Here is a 17588-nt window from a genome sequence, read left to right as displayed (position 1 = left end):
AAGACAAGGAGGCCCTGGCTTCAGAGATGTCAGCAATGTAGAGGGCGTGAGGTAGGTTTTGTTCTGGTGGCAGCATCAGGTAACTCCAGGCTGGTTGGAGAGCAAGTTCCTCTGGGATGTGGGGACCAGGACCAAAAAAATATGTAGTCTTAGAGGTCTGTTGCAATGGCAGGCCAGTGTGAGCCTGCAGCCAAATTCATAGACCTTGTCTGTGTCTGCACACTGGGGCCTGGATAGTCTTTCCAGCAGCTACATTTGTTGACCTCCTTCCCTTTCCCATGACAGCTGATCTGTAACTTTCTATGCTGCCTATCAAACACTGCCATGCACATTTAGATAATATAGTTGAACACTTACTGCCCCTGGAGGGAAAAAATAAACTGAGTTTGCTCATAAGTGCATTTCACTGTTTACACAGAGGCATTTTCAGTAAATGGCAGATAACCTGATTTGGGCGATTGGGGCAGGGCTTGAAGAGTACCTTACCTCATGGTCCCATTTCAAGAAACTAGGGTATTTTAAATCCCTTTACTCTTGCTTCTAAGGAGGCCCAGGGATCTCAAATGGTCTGCCCAAAGGGACAAGGCTGGAGAACTGGCAGGCTGGGAAGTGGGTACTAGGCCATGGGGCACCCTACCTCATCCCACCACTCACTTCCAAGTGCCTTGAAAGTCCTTTGGAGCAGCAGTCTCTAACCTTTGGTACCAGTGACCAGTTTCATGGAAGATAAATTTTCCATAGACTGTGGTAGGGGTACTGGTTTGGGGATGATTCAAGTGCATTGCATTCATTGCGCACTTTATTTCTATTTTGTGGCAATATCAGGATATTCCACCTTGACTTTAGTGTTAGGGTCTGTGCTCCTAAGAGAATCTAATGCCACCGTTGATCTGACAGAAGGCGGAGCTCAGGTGGTGATGAGAACAGTGGGGGGCAGCTGTGAATACAGATGAAGCGCTGCTCCCTTACCTGCCATTCACCTCCTGCTGTGTGACCCAGTTCCGAACAGACCACAGACCAGTACCGGTCCATGGCCTGGAGGTTGGGGACCTCTGCTTTGGAGCCAATATAATGGTTGGAACAGTTGCAGCAAGTAGGAAATCCCTGACTGGCAACCACTTTCCTCCCCCCATCTCCTTTACCAGGCTTCTCTGGTGGCTCAGATGGTAAAGAATCTGCCTGCAGTGCAGCAGACCCAGGTTTGATCCCTAGGTTGGGAAAATTCCCTAGAGAAGAGAATGGCCATCCACTCCAGTATTCTTGCCTAGAGAATTTCATGGACAGAGGAGACCGGTGGGCTACAGTCCATGGGATCGCAAGGAGTCGGGCGCAACTGAGTGTCTAAGACTTTCACTACTAGTCTCCCCCCTTTACCACCCTGCTCACCCAGGCATGAAAGTCCCTTCTCCTCCTCTGAAAGGCTCCCCCACATAGGCATCCCAGTTCAGTTATCACACTTATAATCTTTTCCCACATGTAGCATTTACCTTTTCAAGACATGGTTGGTTGGTCACACACATGATACTTCCCACTTTATATATTTTCATTTCCCACCCTCTGGGGGGTGGGGGGAATGTTATTACAGGATTGTGCTGTATTTAGCTAAATACTGGGTCTATTAAAATACATCATGTTTCCCCGAGAGTCTGATCAGTTGTAGGAGCTAAATGGGCATATTTAACCAAATTGAAAACATGAATTATTTACCAAATAGTTGAGAAGGAGGGTTCTCTCACGTCAGAAGCAGACGATGAATGACACTGGGGTGAGAAATGCCTCATGGTTTAGTGAAGCCACATAATCATCATGTTTCTTTCCTTCATCATGTGAATGTTTGGAAGAAGCCAGCTTTTGTTCAATTTATTTTTTTTTAAGCTTTCTCTACTTGTAATTGAATTAAACTGCTTCTTGGTTTTGATTTCAGAATTCCTAGAGCCAACCAAAACACCTTCAAGTGACACATTTTATAAGCATACATGGTGGTTAGAGTTAACCATGTCCTTTTATAGAAATTTGGCCAAAAAAATCTTCTCTCGTCACAACACCCAAGATGCTGGAGAGGAATAGCAGAGGTGTACAGTCCACGGTTCTTCTTCCTTCTGACTGAGATAAGGAGGAGGGTCCAGCAGTCATTGGTCTTTGCTGGTCATCAGGAATGTTGCCACTCAGCCAGAAGGCAGTGGTCAGAGGGATATTCAAGGGGAGACCAAAGACAGGCAGCTGTGGAAAGTGGAGGAGCTGAGGCCAGTGAGCAGGAGATGTGAGGTTTCGTTCTGAGTCTGCTGGTGAACGACCGTGCAACTTTAACAAGTCAACCCACCTCAGTTTTCCTCAATCCACAAAGTGTCTTTGGTTGGGCATCCAGACCAGTCCTCCCAAGGGATGTTTCTATGTAAGTGAAGCACAGAGAACAGGGCCCTAGTGATACCAGAACATAGCCTCTGTGCACCAGTACCAAATCGAATCTCAGAGTTTTGAGTGAAGCATAAAAGAATAGCTTTACTGCTTGCCAGGCAAAGGGTGGGGTGGGGGGGCACAGTGGGGTAAGGTCCTCAAAACTGTGTGTCCAACCTGAGGGATTTGGTGAGGAGTTTTACAGCAGTTGTTCCAAGGTGGGGCTGCTGACAAGGTTCAGGGTGTGTGCAGAGTCTACACTCCTTTAATCCGGCCTCAGAAGGTCTCTTGATGAGCTTCTGTGGTTCCTTTAATCTGACCTCAGGTGGTCTCCTGATGAGTTTCTGAGTTGGCAAGGTTATCAAACTGTGACCTTCTCTGGACTGAAGAATGCTTCCTCAAGTAGTTAACATCTTCTATTTGATGGAGGTTTTAGTTCTGGCTCAGACGGTAAAGTGTCTGTCTACAATGCAGGAAACCCAGGTTTGATCCCTGGGTCGGTTGCCTGGAAAATCCTGTGGACAGAGGAGCCTGGTAGGCTACAGTCCGTGGGGTCGCAAAGAGTCAGACATGACTGAGCGACTTCACTTCACTTTTAGTTCTACAGAAGGGCCCAAACTAGTGTTGCTACGTGTATCTGTTCAGGCAGAATCAGGACCCTTACCCCAAGGCTGCTCTACTGTTTCTTGACTGCCCCGCCTTTTCTCAGCGTCCTTTCTCTTCCCTGCTTACCTATTGTTGGAACCTGCCTTTTGGAACTCAGAGAAGGTGTTGGAGACTGAAGACTATTTCCTACAAATAAACAGGAGAAATTGAAATGCTTCCGTGCCCAGGAGCCCCACAGGCTCCTGCTCAGTTTCACCTGGACTCTTCCTCTTCTCCATCTAAGACTTTAGCCTTTATCTCACTATGCTACTGCATCCATAAGATAGAAATTTTAATTCCTAGCTCTGTAGGTTGATGCAAGAATTAAGGTTGTTTTTGGTCATCTGCTGTGAAGAACTCGTTGGAGAAGACCCTGATGCTGGGAAAGATTGAAAGCAGGAGGAGAAGGGGATGACAGAGGATGAGATGGTTGGATGGCATCACCAACTAGATGGACATGAGTTTGAACAAGCTCCAGGAGTTGGTGATCAACAAGGAGGCCTGGCATGCTGCAGTCCATGGGGTCACAAAGAGTCAGACATAGCTGAGTGACTGAACTGAACTGAAACTCAGATGTTAACCCCAAGGCCATATTCTGTGTATGGTTCTGGAAGTCTCTTGAAAGGTTGTTCTGCAGTATTCGTGAGTTTTAGCTGAATTACTCTAAATGACTACCAACCTTATGGTTCCACTGCCCAATGGCCTCTGAAGGCTCATCATTATTCAGGAAGCAGGTCTGCCTATCTGAGTGTACATGAAAAGTAAAGCGGTTTAAAAATGCAATTCCTTCACACTGTCACATAGGGATTGATTTGCAAGGCCTGAGAAACCAGGAAGTTGCCTCTTAAGAGGTACAAATTGTCTGTAGGACCGTGTTCATAAAGCACATTTATAGAACTGAACTGTCCAGACATCTAGCATGCAGTCCAGCGGTATCTGCGACCTCATCTCATGGTGCTTATCATCCCTCTTTATTCCCTCTCACACTCAACAGAGACCCATGTTTCTGTCATGCTGTTTTATTCTCATCTCAGGACACTCTCCCGTCCTCCTCATTCAGTGCTTTTGTACCTGCCAGGACATTATTTCTCCTCAATCGTGTCTGGATCACCCCCTCACCATGGAAAACCCTTCCAAGATACAATTGTTTCTTGGAAGCTTGCATACTATGTCACCCCTGTATTCAAGTTTCTCTGTCATCAAGGACATTTGTTTTGTGCTGTGATGTGTATTCCATAGCATTGAATCAACTGCAGGGGTAAGACGTATTTAAAAAAAAAAATTAACCTGAGTTCAGCACTTGTGAGATTAAACAGTCTTGTTTACATTGTAATTTAGGGACTTTATGAATGGAAACAGCTTTAGAGGGCTAGCCTAGGAACCTAGCTATCACTTACCATATGGTTTCCTTAAAGAAAAAGACAAAATGCATTCTGAGTCCCAACTCAGCATGTGTTTCAGGTAAGCTAGAAACTTCTCTCTCCTTTTCCTGCGTCCTCAGTGACAGATACTCCCTCCTCTCTCCTCACTGTATGCACGTCGCTGGTGGCAGAGAGAAATGGCACTCTGGTCCCCACTGCTATGCAGGATGTAGCACCAAGGGATGGAAGAAGACAGAGCAGAGAAGAATAGAACAGCAGAGACAGAAGGAGAGCAAGAGGGGAGCCCCGGAGAGACTAGATTCTCCTGGTTCCCTTGCTGTTTCACTCTTCAGCTGGAGGGCGAGCAGCTTTCTATTGGCAACTGCCTCCCTTTTCCAAATGAGTGAATCCAAAGCAAAAGTGACCCAGTGAGGGGTGAGAAATTAATGGAAAAAGGCATTCAAGTATCTGCTATGTCTGAATCAGTGGGCTTGAAGCTTTATATAAACGTTATATGTAAGACTCAAAATGCCATTATCCCTATGGATACGGCATTCTCATCCCTATGTTAGATAATTGATACCATACAAGATAAAGGAGCCTGCTCCAATGCAACCCAACTCTAAGTGGACTTTTACTTTGGCCCTTCCCTTCTCAAGTCCATAGAAATCACTCTTAGGAAGCAGATGCTCAAGAACAGGTTTAGTAAAGAATATTAATTTCCAACAATGGAAAATATGATGTCTTTAAGAATAGGTGAAGACATTATTTCTTGTACAGGAATGAGATCTGTAATTGATATCTTTATTTTCTGGAAATGAAATGACTTTGATGTAGTTTTAAAAAATGGGTATAAAAGAATATGTTCTCTATAAAATACATGTGCACATTTAAATATATGTGCATCAAAAGCTTCATTGGAATTCCCTGGCAGTCCAGTGATTAGTACTCCAAGTCCTCACTGCCAAGGGCTTGAACCAAACCTGGTTGGAGAACTCAGATCCTGCAAGCCATAGAAAGTGAAAGTCTCTCAGTTGTGTCTGACTCTTTGTGATCCCATGGACTATATTATCCATGGAATTCTCCAGGTGAGAACACTGGAGTGGGTAGCCTTTCCCTTCTCCAGGGGATCTTTCCAACCCAGGAATCAAACTGGCATCACCTACATTGCAGGCAGATTCTTTACTAACTGAGCTATCAGGGAAGGCTTCAGCAAGCCATGCAATGTGGCAAGGAAAAAAAAAAAAAAAAGAGAGAGAGGGAGAGAGGGAAGCTTCATACTGATATTACACTGTAATCACACAACCAAATATTGGTAGTGCAGTGATGGGTGGTTTCCATCTTCTTCTCTTGGCCGGTATTTTATATTACTCTATGATGAACATGTGTTTCTTTGTGAAAGCACAATTATTTAGAAAACATTGGCTTCAATAACAGTAGGAACAACAAAGTAATTCTTCAAGTGAAAACTTACATCATCAACACAAGGAAAACCCCTAACACCAGTATCCGTCTTACACCACAACCACCATGACCACCCAAACCAGCATCACCTCAACCACCACCACTGCTAACACCACTTATTCTAGTACCACCACCAGCGGTGTCACAACACCAGTATCCCCATCCCCATTGTCAACAATGACGCTACTGATTTGCTCGCTTCCAAAAGGCACCAGGCTGGTACCATATCAGCAGAGGCTGACGAAACACCATCCAAGCCCTCCAGGAGTTCCGGTGAGGTCAGGGAGATTGGTTAATGCACGTGAAGAGAAAACCTCTTTCATTTTGGTGTCCCCAAGATTAAGCACGGTTGTTGGCATTAGTAGGTGCTCAGTAAATGTTTGATGAAGACAAAAACATGAATAAACCAGCATGTGTTAACCATAAGTGTCGCTGAATTTCAAACTATGACTTCAGCACTCCGGGCTGTGCAGATAGATGGAGTTAATTTGTGATGATATGGCGACACCATTTTCTTTTCATTAAAGTCTGCATCTGGAGCCTTTGTAGCCTGTACTAAATGCCATTTGTCATGCTATGGTCTTAGCAGGGCCCCTGGCCCCCAATCCCTTTAAACACACTCTGCCTCCCACATGGTCTGTGTGTTATCATGAGACACAGTTAAAGCTGGATGGTCCCTTCAAATGAATCTGCTCGAAACCCCTCCGCTTTAGGTCTGGGGAAACCAAGGCAGAGCAGGAAAACTTGACTTTTGTGCAGTTTCATGGTCTCTCCATCTTCCTCTCGTGTTCATAGTTTTCTCCTCCTATGCTTATTGGGGGACAAGAGATCAGATTTTCCACAGGGAAAGGAAGACAAAAACCATATTCTCACCTGGCTTTCTGTAAGGCGCAGGCTAGAAATACTGCTCTTGTGGTCTCGGTATCCTCACCACAACGCAGGGAGGTGGCATGGTTTTCTCCTCTGCATGGATGAAGAAAGTGAGATGCAGTGGTTAACTTCTCCATTCAGGTCACAGAACTTCTAAGAAGTTCAGCTCAGATCTCTGTTGCTTCTACACCCGTTCTCTTTCCATTTCATTGCTCTTAGCTGTCGAGTTATCATTCTGAAAGATAAGAGCTGTGATGTCAATCTGTTTCTGAAAAACCCCAAAGGTTGCCATGAGCTATAGAAGAGAATCCAGACTTTAAGATGGCATTCAAGACCCTAACATCTGCCCCAGGCAAGTCTGTCAAGTTCTATTCTTTCCACACCACCCTAAAACACGGTTGGGCTGCTGATCTTCAGCTCAGGGCCCTCTTTGACCCCTGGGCTTATGTAATACAGCTTAAGTCTAGCCCCTGCTTTGTTCACCCACAAGCATCTTTATAATCTTTTTGCTCCAACTTCTCCTTGCTACCACATCTACAATTGGGCCTCCATCCCTCTGTTTCCCCAGTATAATTAACATAACACCATCTTCTGTGCCTAGAACCAAACTTTCCCCATTGAACCCCGGCTACAGTTTTGTGTGTATGTTCCTCTGTGAGACCATAGCTTCTGGAGGACAAAATCCATGCAATACACACCCATTAAGTTTACTAAACCCTGAACCCCCAGCCCAGTTAACACACAGTCATTGTTTATTATTTGTTCAACTGAAGATTTTCGTAGCTGACTTTTGGCCTAACAGTAATTAACATTGACGTCTATAGATTATTTACAGCTGATAAAACTGCTTTTCTTGAAGACTTGATGGAGTAGGTCGGAGAGACTTGAAGATGAGGAAAGAGAAGCACAGAGAAGCCTTGCCTTAGTTAAGGTCACATCAGTAGAAAGAGCGAACATGCTAGACCCTGACTCAGATTTCATGTCAATTTCAGCTCTCTTTTCAGAAATACTTAGCTTCTGGAAGAAGTGTACCCCCTCTCCTTTTTTTTCTTTTTTTTTTTTTTTTGAGATGACAAATTATATTTACTATTGTCTTAAAGTGGTTTTCATTTCTGATTACTTAATTTGCCCAGCATTTGCTTTAAATGGTTTTCCACTGCATGCTGTAGACGTTTGTGGTTGACTTTTTGACATTATAACACTTTAGTACAAAGAAAGCTACAGAAAGCAACAATGAAAACATTTACTAAGTATGTTTATAATCAAATATATCCCTCCGTAATTTAATTTGGAGGAAGCAGAGAGCCCAGCATTACAAACAGAGGGCTCGTTAATAATTCATAAGTCCTGAAACAGGGAAAGCTGGAAAGATTCAGACTCAGGCCATAGCTGGTTGCTCTGCTCAGAACCCTCCTCTGCCCGGTGAGAACTGGGGATGCAGGAGGTGAAAACTCTCTCATGGTTTAGAGTCGGTGGCTTTTGAACGGTGGTCCTAGGAGCTCATGTTCTGAGGGATGGAGTCAAAGTTGAGGTGCTGGATAGAGTGAGGGAGACTCAAGGGGTTTGGATCACAGTACCCTACTCATCGAGTCTGAGAGCAAGACCTCTCAACAAAGGGGTCAGTCCAGGCAGTCTGCCAGCTGGCATCCTTTATTCAAGGTCTTTGCCTTACCCTTGGCCTTTGTGGTTGAACACCTGATGAGACAACTGATGAGCCCAGAAGATACCGAAATAAGTGCAGCATACGCTCAATCTGCTCATCTTAACCACACCAAACTACAGCCTAGACACCCGTGCTGAGCTCTAAATTGTGGAAGAACTTTCCCACTCATGGTCGCCTTGCAGCCTTCCCATGAAGAACCAGTGATGCTTCTGTGGGTTGTTATCCACTCCCAGTGGAAGGTGAAGACCCAGAGTGGCTAGACCTCACTCAAACCCCAACTCAAAGCTGAGGAGGAGACAGGCCAAGAGCCCACGAGCCCTGCCTGCGCATGGCTCCCGAGCCCACAGAACGGGGAGGGTATGTGAACTGTGGCACATGGGCACACTTTCCAGAAGGCTTCATGATCTGAGAGACAGGACCAAGAGGTTGGCTTAGTTTCTTTGGGGCTTAGTCATCTAAGGAATTATAATAAGTTTTCAAGGATGGGCTAAACAGGTAGTTGATAGAAAAGGAAATACACATGGCTTTTAAGCCTATGAAAATACACAAAGTTTACTGGAGATGAGACATGCAAATTACAGCTATTGCGAGATATTATTTTTCATCTATCAGATTGGCCAAAGTCTGAGTCTAATAAAACACAGTGTGGGCCGGGGATGGGGAACTCTATGTAGTATTTCACTACTGCTCAGAGTCTAACCATGGCCACCTCAGTGGAGGAAGACGGGGCAGTGAGCATTGTAAGAATAAACATCCACAGTCAAATTACAGACATGTGGACGGAACTGGATACAGTCAGACAGCATGAAGCTAAGTCAGAAAGACAAAACCAAACATGGTATATTAACAAATGTATGTGGAATCTAGAAAAATGGTATAGATGGTCTTATTTGCAAAGCAGAAATAGAGACACAGATAGAGAACAAATGCCTAGGTAGCAAGGGGGAAGCAGGGATGAACCAGGAAACTGAGACTGCCATCTGTACACTACCGATCCTATGTATGAAACAGATCGCAAACGAGAAGCTACTGAACAGCACCGGGACCTCTACTCAGGGCTCTGTGGTGACCTAAATGAGAAAGAAATTCGAAAAAGAGGGGGTATGTGTAAACATGTAGCTGATTCACTTTGCTGTACAGCAGAAACTAACACAATGTTATAAAGGAACTATACTTCAAAGAAAAAAGATCCATAAGCCAAAAAAAAAAAAAAAAAGAAAGAAAGATCCGCAGACACTGGAACATGATGATTTTACTGCAAAGTGCATATGGAGAAAATTGTAAAGATAATTGCTAAAATAGTTTCTTTAGAATCAAAGCATGATAAACGCTCTAAACATTGATAGCAAGTTGTTTAAGTTTTTTTGCACACATACACATAAACACACACATAAGGGAGTAATAGTTCTTAAAAAGAATGAAGAAATGAAGTTTAGTTCTTCATATATTTTCTGGATGTATCAGTTCAGTTACATATATATTATATATACATTTCATATCTTCTTACATAAACATATGTGCATATGTGTATATACATACATACTCACACAGACACACACCACACTGATATGGAATGTTTGACCTATTGACAAGTGGATTAAAATTTGGTTCAGAGGTAAATGTGTATAATATATTCTCATTTGTGTAAAAGTAATTTAAAAACCCATGTGCATGGTTGTGTGCACACAGACACACAAGCCTGGTTTCTGGATATCTTCAAACAACTAGAGAATTCAAACAGGGTATCAAGGGGAGATATGCATATATTTTGTAGTATAAAATGTAATTTATTTAAAAATATAATGGAATACTGAATAGAAATCCTCATGAAAAAGAATTTTGGGGAAACAAAATTCAGGTCCTCCATTATAGTATTTTAGTATTTAAGATAACAAAGTTGACTTTACTATCCTTTGCATTTTCTTCACATTTCCTGATGTTTCAAGTTGTGTCCTCTGTGAAGCTCTGCATTCAGAATTAAATACAAAATACCAAGTGTGGTCTGACCCACACAGACTAAATCAGAGCTGTCACCTCCTTGTCCTGAAACTCAGCCAATGTTAATAAAGCCGAAGAACAGAAACACTGTAAGTGGACTAAATTCCATGTGAATGAAGTTTGAGTGTGATTTAAGTTTTCCCAACTCTAGTACCTGTCTTATCTACCATTTTATCTCTGCGCAGTTGGTCCCAAGACCCAGGAGTGGAGTCTGACCTGACATTCTTCACTTTTAACCGTTTTCCACCCCCCATTCTTTGGCACCTCCCCAGATCCACTTGGACCACAGGCCCTCACCACCTCTTCCACACTTAGAAAGATGTTTCCAGACTGACCCTTGCCTGTGATACATATATATGTGTGTGTGTATATCTATATATGTGTGTATATATATATACACATATATACATGTATATGCATATATATATACATATATACATGTATATTTTTCCACTGTGTCACCAATAGTACCCATCAGGACTCCTTTTCCAATAAGAAGCTGATTGGTCGAAAATGGCTTCCAGTAACTCAGCCTTTGTTTTGTAAAAACATTATTGCAACATTGTATAACACTTTAGAAATGTTTCAAATTTAGGCTGGCTGGTGATTTAGCAGCCGAGGGGGCTAGCATATGGAGTCTGCTATGCTCAAGAGGCTGAGGTTTTATTTCTGGCACCTCCAGGCAAGTCAGGATTAGCAACCAGGGGCACCTTCTCAGAACTAAGAGGGCCAGGCCATCATGTGTGGGTACCTCTTTTCAACGAGCAGCTCAAGTCTTGTGGGCATACGAGAGAGAAAAAAACTGGACATCCCAAGGCAATCAGGTTCTAAAAGGCTGAGTATAAACATCACTCATTTATTCATTCAAATTTAGCATTTACATTGTTCCAGGAACAGAGTTGTTTAAGATACAGAAGACGTAGATTCTACCTTCAAAGCACCCATATTCTAATAAAGTATGAAAGCTAAAAAATTGAAAGTCACTCAGTTGTGTCTCACTCTTTGTGACCCCACGTCCAGTAGCCCGCCAGGCTCCTCTGTCCACGGAATTTTCCAGGCAATAATACTGGAGTCAGTAGCCTTTCCCCTCTCCAGAGGATCTTCCTGACCCAGGGATTGAACCCGAGTTTCTTGCTTTGCAGGCAGATTCTTTACTATCTGAGCCCACTAGGGAAGACCTTCTAATCAAGGATACAAGAAAGGGAATATAAATTACAGACCAGCTCCAGAACTGCAAGCTGTGGGGATGTTGTGTGCAGCTGAGAACAAGGCATTGAGAAGATGGTCATTGATTTGAGTTTAGGTTCTTCTTCTAAATTTATGTCTATGCTGCTGCTGCTAAGTCGCTTCAGTCGTGTCCGACTCTGTGTGACCCAATAGATGGCAGCTCACCAGGTTCCCCCATCCCTGGGATTCTCCAGGCAAGAACATTGGAGTGGGTTGCCATTTCCTTCTCCAATGTATGAAAGTGAAGAGTGAAAGTGAAGTTGCTCAGTCATGTCTGACTCTTACCAACCCCATGGACTGCAGACTACCAGGCTCCTCCGTCAATGGGATTTGCCAGGCAAGAGTACTGGAGTGGGCTGCCAGTGCCTTCTCCATATGAGTCTATACTCAGTGACAATTTATTAAAAATCCTATAAAGTGTAAGAGGGGAGGAAGACTCCAGACAAAAGGAACTCCATGCAGAATTCCTGTACGGAATACAGAAAAAAAAGGTGGTGTATTAGAAGTTATGAGTATCTTTCACCCAGCTTGTCTGAGAGCCTCTGTTTGATCATTGGTTCATCCACAGAGCCCCATGCATTTAGCCTTCTGGAGAAACATTCCCTTGTTCCAAACTGGGCACCCATACAAAGCTGGAGACTACTACATCATCCCAGCACTGTCCAGTGTGTTCCTGAGCCCCGTTGATGATTAAGTTTTCATGATACTGACTAATTTCAAACTTGAAGGCAGGAGGAGGTTCAGCCAGTCTGGCTTTGCTCATTTTTAGCTGTGAGAGTTTACACCATTCTCTAAACCCTGGAAACCTCATTTTCCTCATTTGCTGAAGGTGGATGAACACTCATACCTGCCTGATGGGGACAGTACCAGGATCAAGGTACACATCAGAATGAAATGGGCTCAGTGGTTTATAAAGCACTTTGAAAATAAGAGTAGCCATGTATGGATATGAGAGTTGGACCATGGAGAAGGCTGAGTGCCAAGGAATTGAAGCTTTTGAATTATTGTTCTGGAGAAGACTCTTAAGAGTCCCTCGGGCTGCAAGGAGATCAAGCCAGTCAACCCTAAAGGAAATCAACCCCGAATATTCATTGGAAGGACTGATGCTGAAGTTGAAGCTCCAACACTTTGACCACCTGATGTGGAGAGCTGACTCACTGGAAAAGACCCTGATGCTGGGAAAGATTGAGGGCAAAAGGAAAGAGGCTGGCAGAGGATGAGATGGTGAGATAGTATCACCGACTCAATGGAGACAAATGTGAGCAAATTCTAGGAGGTAGCGGAGGACAGAGGAGCCTGGTGTGCTGCAGTCCATGGGGTTGCAGAGAATCGGGCATGACTTAGCAACTAAACAAGAACAGCAACCCCAGAGCAGCAGTCATCTTGCAACTTCCATTGTTAACGGCAGTGATGATTTGAGACTCGCCCCAAGGCTACTGGTTTCATATTGTGACTAGTCTGAGGCTCAGGGACTAATTCTTTAACTTGAACCCTGTCACCTGTCTCCCCAGGATTTCCCAAAGTGTGATTCTTCTTCCCCATGGGAGCCATCTGCGGGTCCAAGGGATGCTGCTCTTTCTTCCCACATTCTCTGTTTTTTTCTGCCAAACTGCACTTGGGTCCTCAAAGAGCAAATTTGGATGCACTGAAGAGCCATGTGATTTCTGTCCAAGGCCTCCCTGAAGGAAGGTACTTGTCTCACTCCATCTACCTCTTCGGGAAGTCCTCTTCTCTCCTATAAAATAAAAGACTGGAAAGGAAAACAGTATGCTTGCCAAGTCCTGTTCCCACACATGGTCAGCCTGCACCTTCTGGAATTCTCTGGCTTCATTTCTGAAGTTCTCCAAGGCTGGAGGGGATTCCTCTGGGTGGAAATCTGGGGTTACCCAGAAAGAGGGCACCAGAGGTCACTGTGTAGGAGCTCAGGCAGAGGGAGGGTTCACATCCCTCTGTAGCCCTCAGGGAGACAAATCAGAGCATGGTGGCTGATTCAGTGTCTGGAGATCCCATAGAGGCACAAGCTGAAGTACAGCCCAGGGTTTCTGAGCCAGGAGACCTGATTGCACCCAGGATCACCCACCTTGTGAATGAGTCTCTCCCCCATCACTGGAAACCCCTTTGTTTTTCAGCAAGAGGCATTTGCAATGGCCAACATTTTATCTATTTATTTACATTGGTTTTGAGTCTCATGTCAGTCCTGGGTGTTCACTGGAAGGACTGATGCTGAAGCTGAAGCTCCAACACTTTGGCCACCTGATACAGAGAGTTGACTCATTGGAAAAGACTCTGATGCTGGGAGGGATTGGAGGCAGGAGGAGAAGGGGACGACAGAGGATGAGATGGCTGGATGGCATCACTGACTCGATGCACATGAGTCTGAGTGAACTCCGGGAGTTGGTGATGGACAGGGAGGCCTGGCGTGCTGCAATTCATGGGGTCGCAAAGAGTCGGACATGACTGAGCGGCTGAACTGAACTGAACTGAGTCTCATCTGCTGATATCTAGAAGGAATGAAAATGGCACAGACAGGAGAAAAGTGAGTGAGGTGTCTCACTTCCCACCCCAGCAAATCCCTGGCACTTTGTTCTGTAACAACAGCAAAGAACAGCGATGGATGCCACCAGCAGTGTGGGGACTCCCAACAAGTACGTGGAAAAGCTGCCCAGTGTGGGGCAGGGAGGATGCTGTCAAGCTCTGCAACCTTCTCAGTCTGTCCCCTCGTTTCTCCAGTTACCCTGTTTCCTCCATAGCCGATGAACAGGTGGAGGTTTCTAGAATGGTTTATGAAAAACATAGCCTCCAGGCATGGGAGCATTCTCCCGGAACCCTGTAAGGGGTTGCAACAGGGTGCATGAAAGAATGAAAGTGAAAGTCTTAGTCACTCGGTTGTGTCTGACTCTTGGCGGACCCATGAAGTGAAGCCTGTCAGATTCCTCCGTCCATGGGATTCTCCAGGCAAAACACTGGAGTGGGTTGCCATTCCCTTCTCCTGGGGATCTTCCCCACCCAGGGATAGAACCCGGTCTCCTGCATTGCTGGCAGATTCTTTACTGTCTGAGCCACCAGGGAGGCCCAAGCCAAAATGTTGTGGGAACACCAAGGCTGAGAACTAGGAAACCAAAATCATAATGTGAGTGAGGGGGTGTTGATGCCCTCAGTGTCCTTATGCAGCCGCTTTGTAAGGCACCCCAACCTTCTCCTGACTTGTTCTTGAGCTGCTGTCTCTACGAGAGTCAACGCTTCCTCAGTAAAGGACCCAGATTTGTTTTCTGCTGTTTCCTTGCGTAAATGGATGTTGAAGACTCAGAGGTAGGAATGAAGTGCCAGGTTAAGGAGCAAGAGGGCAGCAGAGTGGGGCCGAAAGAGAGCCAGGGACTGGTAATGTGGCATCCTGGGATGCCTGTGAATGCCCAGCTGGGTCCCCTGGGCAGCGCTTGCCAGCTCCCCGTGACTGCAGGGAGCCAGCCACACCCTGCAAATCCTCAACAACCAGGCTGAGTGCTGGCGACTGCTGTGTCACTCAGCCAGGGTCCGCTCTCATTAGAAACAAGACAGGTGGGTCTGGAGGGAAGTGGACGTTCATTAAGGGAGCAGAGCTGCTGGGGCCACGTGTTTATTGGAAGCTGAGCAAAGTGACACCCTTAGAACAGAGTGGAAAATACAGAGGAGGGAAGGGCCGGCCTGGAGTTGGAGGGGGAGCAGCGGCTTCCGTCAGTCCTGCCTCTCTCTATTCAGATGCCATTAGCGGGTTTGGCAGGCAGGCTCGCCATCTACTTCAGAGGACCACGGCACAGATTAAGGGAGCCTGGATGCTAATTTGCACATATGGAAATGCTTTTTCTCGCCGTCGATGGCTCTGTTGTGGACAGATGGAATTAGCGAGAACTTCGAAGTCGTGAAGGCAAACACATCAAAAAAAAAAAAAAAAAAGCCAGCCGATCTCTTTTATTTCCCACTTCTTCTGTCTGCCTCCCTCTATTTTTTTTTTTCTTTCCTCCATTCCCCTGTCCTTCTTTTTCTTTTTCCCTCCTCTCCTGTGAATCTTCAGACTGCAGGAGAGTAAATAAAATTGCCCCAGAATTGCTCCTGGCGTTAATAATGCATTGATCATATTTCAATTGCAAATCATGTTTTAACAGAGAATCGCTCCCACATCAGTGGGGAGGTGATGTGGGGAGCCAAAGGCACCCTGATCAGCAAGGGCCAGTCTTCAGAGAGCTGCGGCCTCTGTCCTGGCACTGACCTGGGGAGGCTGAGGCTGTGGGTTCCCAAGTCCCCTCTCCTGAGCCCTCAGCCCTCGTATCTGTCCCAGTTTCCTTTCTTGTGAACTCTGGTGGGTGGGTTCCTGTCCCCTAAGGATAAAGGCTCTTCAGATGCACTGCCTTGCTTCAGGGCGGAAACAATAAATCCGCTGGGATTACCTTTTATTATTATTTTTTTTCTTCCTTTCTTGTACTCCGTGCCTTTGACTGGGAAGGTCTGTAATATTTTATTTATTTGAGGCACTAACCAGGTTTAGCGTCCTTCCAGAACTTGACACATAAAGGTGCTCGCTAGCTGAGATGCCTCTCTGGGCAACTGGCCCTCCTCAGGGCTTGGCAAACTTTTCTGTAAAGGGCCAGAGAGTGAATCTTACCAGCTTTCCAGGTCAGAGGAGTCCCTTGCATGTAGGAAAGCAGCCTAGAGAACACATAAGCAGATAGCAGTGGCTGGGTTCCAATAGAGCATTACTGACACAGACAGGTTGATGGGCAGATTTGGCCTGAGGACCGCAGTTTACCACCCCTGGTCCAAGAGACCTCTTCTTTAACTGTATTTATTTATGCACTTATTTTTGGCTGTGCTGGGCCTTCGTTGCTACATGCGGGCTTTTCTCTCATTCCAGTGGCTTCTCTTGCTGTGGCCCAGGGCTCCAGGTGCCCTGGCTCAGTGGTTGTGGGGTCCAGGCCTAGCTGCTCTGTGGCACATGGAATCTTCCTGTGCCAGAGATCAGACTCGTGTCCCCTGCACTGGTAGGCGGACTCTTAACCACCAGGCTTCCAGGGAAGACTCTCAGGAAGTCTTTAATTGTAGAAATCACATGGTTCTGTCTATCCTTCTCAGGCTCTGTTTTCCAACTTTGCCAAACTCTGCGTGAATATTTGTCTTGACTATGAGAACAGTGTTGTAGACCTGCTTTGTCCTGGCCCACCTCAGAATCCTCTCTTCCTTACCCTGTCATGTAGCTGACTTTCTCCCCTACATGTGATTCCCCCTGGGGACACTCCCAGGATCATAGCTATCAGGTTGACGATATTCCCCCAGGTCCGCAGTATTAAAAGAAGACACAAGATCACTATGGACATTGACATTCACGTCCATTTAACATTGTCCAAACCATTGGGTCATCAGACCATGCCCCACTAGAGCAGGCACTTTGCCTGTTAGTTGGAATATAGTGCTACTTTTATATATGCAGACTCAAGTCAAGCACTCATAAGTTATGTGTGGAGAGAGACAGGATACACAGTTATACAGACATGGAAATAAAAGAAGAGATAAATGATAGATAGACAGATGGATGGATGGAAAAATGAACTACAAGAAGGCAAGCCTTAGAAATGATCTAATTATTTAAATCCTCTGGACTATTTAATTTTCCTAATTCTCTGTAACCCATGTTCCCTTTCATTAATATAAAGCTAATAAGAATTTCATACCTCCTCACATTTTAATTTGAAGAAAAAATTAATTTACAAAAATGGAAGCGCTCTGTGAGTTGTAACGTGTAATACAGGCATCCGACGGTGCTGTTCTCTTCCACCTTGTTCATCTTGATGGCTATTTGAAAATGTCCAAGAAGTGTAATCTCGTCACCAAGAATAAACTGCCAGTGTTATGATTAATATAATTTGGAATTCATATAAATTAAAATTATTATGAAAATAAAAGGAAAATATAATCCTAAATGTGTTGTTATACATCTG

Source organism: Budorcas taxicolor, chromosome 21, assembly GCF_023091745.1.
Source record: "Budorcas taxicolor isolate Tak-1 chromosome 21, Takin1.1, whole genome shotgun sequence".
Lineage (NCBI taxonomy): Eukaryota > Metazoa > Chordata > Mammalia > Artiodactyla > Bovidae > Budorcas > Budorcas taxicolor.
The sequence above is the reverse complement of the archived record's forward strand: the minus strand, read 5'-3'. Positions refer to the sequence as shown.